Raw genomic sequence first — 3,912 nt, forward strand, 5'->3', positions numbered from 1 at the left:
ACTCCAAAAGGACACCAAAGAACCAAATGATATAAGGAGCCCATATAAGCACATATGAAAGAAAAAAAATCAGAATTTTATAGTATGTGTACAGTGCAACAGCAAATAGCTTTTTTACATTTTAGAGAAGCCAAGTTGCGATACCGAACAGGACCACATGCCAAAAAATCCCTAAACCAACTGCCTGCTGGCTGCATATATCCACTGCAGTTCACGGATCCATTCAGAATAACTAAACATAGCAACATAAACATGGCAAATCAAAACATTATCGTGAATGTGTGTGGAAACAACGTGAATGTACGGAAATGTCTGTGCCTGTGCATAAATACAATGTGTGATCAGTGCGTCAAGAGCTCATACACACATTATTATAACGGACTCACGCGTGCTCACTGTACTGTATGACTCCTATAGGCCACCACATTGCAGTCTTCATCCATCAAAACTTTACTAGCGAGACTGGTTATCAAGTTGAGAAAGCGTAGTTTGCGTCTCATCTGGCCATACAGCCGTGGGATGTGTTGACAATCCGTTCAGTCTGTACTTCACACAAGCGCACGACGTGTGAGGACTCGCGCTCTTCAGAGATAATCACAGAATATGACAGAGCTCGTGTTTTAAAGCGAAAAACACTGGAATAAATAATTAACTGAAAACGCAACGCGAGTCTCTGATCTCTCTGCCATCTCTGATGTAATCAGCCTGGTTTACTGTATATTAGCACTGTTTTGGACGGATTGTTTGAATGCATTCGCTTACTGGATCATTGGACTGAAAACTTTCCTGGAGTTTAGCAGCTTAAAATTATCTAATCGCAAGGAGCAACAGTAATTTTGCGTTAAATCATTTTAACGCGTTAAGGATTGTAAAATTAATCGCATGCGTTAACACGTTAACGTTGACAGCCCTAATCTAAAGTAATTTTTGCTTATTAGTATGTTTGAGTTGGATCATTAAGTGTGAACAGCAAAGACACTGGTTAATAAAATGTGAATTAAATACATAAAGGATATTTGTGTTTTTTAACAAGTTTAATTACTGCAGGTTTGCATCATATTCTGAGTTTGCATTTCACTGTTTTTATTTATTTTGATCAAATCTGTTTTTGTACCGTGAGATGAGTAAATGCATGTTGACATTTAGTCTAGAACTACAGTGAGATCATGTTCACACAGCGCAAGCAATCCCTCTGCACTTACTCCTGATTTCTCTCAACATGAGGACACGAGAGCTGTCAGTCAATACATGGAAAACAAAGGAACTGGCGTTACTTATTTGAAAAAGTAACTCAGATATTTTCTTGCAAATTAAAAAGTAATGTGTTACTTTAATAGTTCCTTGAAAAAAAGTAATCTGAAAAAAAAAATCTGTAATCTAGCGAAATACCCTGTTAAATTCACTTCGGAGTCCAATTACGGTCAAAGAGAATGCACTTTATGATTATCACTTCAGGAAGCAAAGCAAAGATGCTGACTACACTGAATCTCTTATTTACATCATGTTTACACGAGCATGCAGATCTCAGTGAGCTCTGAACGAAAAGTTTGTTTTGAGATGATTTGAGCTGGTTCTGACAAACTTAAACACATCTGATTAGCCTTTGCGTTCATGAGCTCAACAGACATCTCTATGATTGGCTACAATACTCAACCCCTGCAAAAACATGGTGTGAATGGAAACCTTTGATATTCCTCTGAGCATGGAGTCGTTACTCTGTAGCCTACTATAGATGATGGCTGCTATTGTCACATTTCTACAATTTCAGTAATGACTTGGTAACAAATAAGAAATACATTCATCGTAAAACTTATTCTGAAACACAAAAATAATCGAAAAACTTTCCTAAATTATTTCAAAGTATGTTTTTTATTATTTCAAAGTATGCTTTGCTGGCGCTGATAGCCTCATGGGCAGTGTGCACAACTGCGCCACTCGAGTTCGATTCCCTTCGTCATTCCCGTCTCTCCCTCTCTGCTCAATGCTTTCCTGTCTCATCTGTACTTAATAAAGGTATAACAACTCCCAAAATATAATCTAATATTACATTGGACTTAATCCAGTGTAATAATTCTTTGCAATTTGGTGGCAAATGACAATGAAAACTGAATCTGAAAGGGCAAGTGGCTCTATTTAAGCAATTAAAAATGATCAATACGATATATGTCAGTCGTTCACGACCACAGAGCTCACTCTGCTGGGCTGTACTAGGCAGCAGCATGTTTGGCCAAATCGCACTGATCGTTCCCAGCTGTTTGTCTCAAGCTGTGAAAACATGATGCATCTATTGCAGCCGACCACAGCCAGCGCGGTCACATGTCTTGTGAGGCCCGAGATCGCAGCGAATGTTTGTGAGGATGATTATATTACAAAAACAAGGTTCTGAGTCCAATAACATGAGAATGAGGCAATGAAAATAGGAGGAACGGGTGGATTGTTTTGGTGGAAGTTGGGGATGAAGAGCGATTGGGGGATGGTGTGGTGTTCTGGAGAACATTAGGGGAAATCATTACATGTTTTGGAAGGTGTTAAAGGAGCAGCGCATGTTCAGAGAATGAGATCAGTGGGTTGGAGTTTGAGCTCAGAGTGAATCTGAAATACAGAGTGAAATAGAAACAAAGAAGTTAGTAAAGTCTGAAGTCAAAGCTGAGATAGAAGCCCAAAACCTCAGTACCCTGTCCAAACCAAGCTTTCAGTGAAAACTTCTGTGCGACTTGACACAATATGAAATCAGGACAACAGAGTTTGAAACTACAAGAACGCACACAGTCCCCTTTCTCTTCTTACTATCCAGGGCTGTGTTTCCCAAAAGTATTGTAACTCTAAGCAGATCGTAGAACCATTGCCACTAATGGTTTCTACGATCAACTTAGCTTACGATTCTTTTGAGAAACACAGCCCTGAGTTGTGATGCAAAAACAGCAAACAGAGAAGAGTGTCAGTCAAACGTTACACTTTTAGGAGCCCCCAAAAAGGAAATGGAAGATGCCACAGAAACGTATTTTTGTATTACACAGTCCTGGTATAACTGGGGATGATGGCACATTGGGCTGGAGAAACATTTCATGTTGAGTAGGAGAGCACTAGGCTACCTCAAACAAAGAGAGAGGGTGAGAAGATTAAAGGCCCCGAGATACGTCAAGCGAAATCGAAGAACGAACTCATATGACGTCATTTCAAACAAAATCCGAAAAAAAAAAACTAAAGCACGCAGCACATATTTACCTACACTGTAAAATCCAATAGTTTGCCTTACTTAGATTTAATTAGTTATCTTTACTTAGTTGTTATACTTACTAGGTTTAATTAAGTTCCAGCAACTTTCAAGGCAAATAAAACAATTTACTTACGCGTTCCCTTTGGTTGGGCACTTGGAACTTCGTTTGTGTTATTATAATTATCTTCTTGTTAATGCAGCAATTCATCATGAAGTCAGAATTGTTTGATTTCAAGAGAAGAAAAGTAATAAATAGGTTGCTTTTAAAAAGTGACCTATATTCTTATTAAAGCTTTAGTGCTTTGTTTTGTGTGTGAGTATATTAATGAATATTTTCCAGTTTCATTTTTCATAAATTACTTGAGATGCTTTTTCAAGGCAGTCGGTTTGCATGCTTTTTTTAAGTAAGCCCAACTAATTAGATTTTACAGTGTACTCAGTGGGTGGCGTCAGGATGTTCGCTAACAGTATACCGCTGCTCACGTATTTCATTTTACCCCTAAACGAAGAACAATAAGGAATTTCGTTTTGAGTATATCGGGGCCTTAAAGACACATTTGTGTGTCCCCAGGTATATATATATATATATATCAGGGGTGTGGACTCGAGTCACACGACTCGAGACTTGACTCGGACTCGAGTCCCAAATTTGATGACTTGCGACTCGACTCGACATAATTAAAGAAGACTTGAGA

The 3,912-nt window shown here is 38.5% G+C and overlaps 1 protein-coding gene across 1 annotated transcript in view; it reads right to left on the reverse strand.

Moving 5' to 3' along the window:
- The window catches only part of scara5 (scavenger receptor class A, member 5 (putative)), a 103,925-nt gene that overhangs the window by 17,196 nt on the left and 82,817 nt on the right, over nt 1-3,912 (reverse strand). The gene's annotated exons all lie outside the window — the stretch shown is intronic.

Source organism: Sinocyclocheilus rhinocerous, unplaced genomic scaffold (genome assembly GCF_001515625.1).
Source record: "Sinocyclocheilus rhinocerous isolate Xijiao unplaced genomic scaffold, SAMN03320098_v1.1 scaffold2360, whole genome shotgun sequence".
NCBI lineage: Eukaryota > Metazoa > Chordata > Actinopteri > Cypriniformes > Cyprinidae > Sinocyclocheilus > Sinocyclocheilus rhinocerous.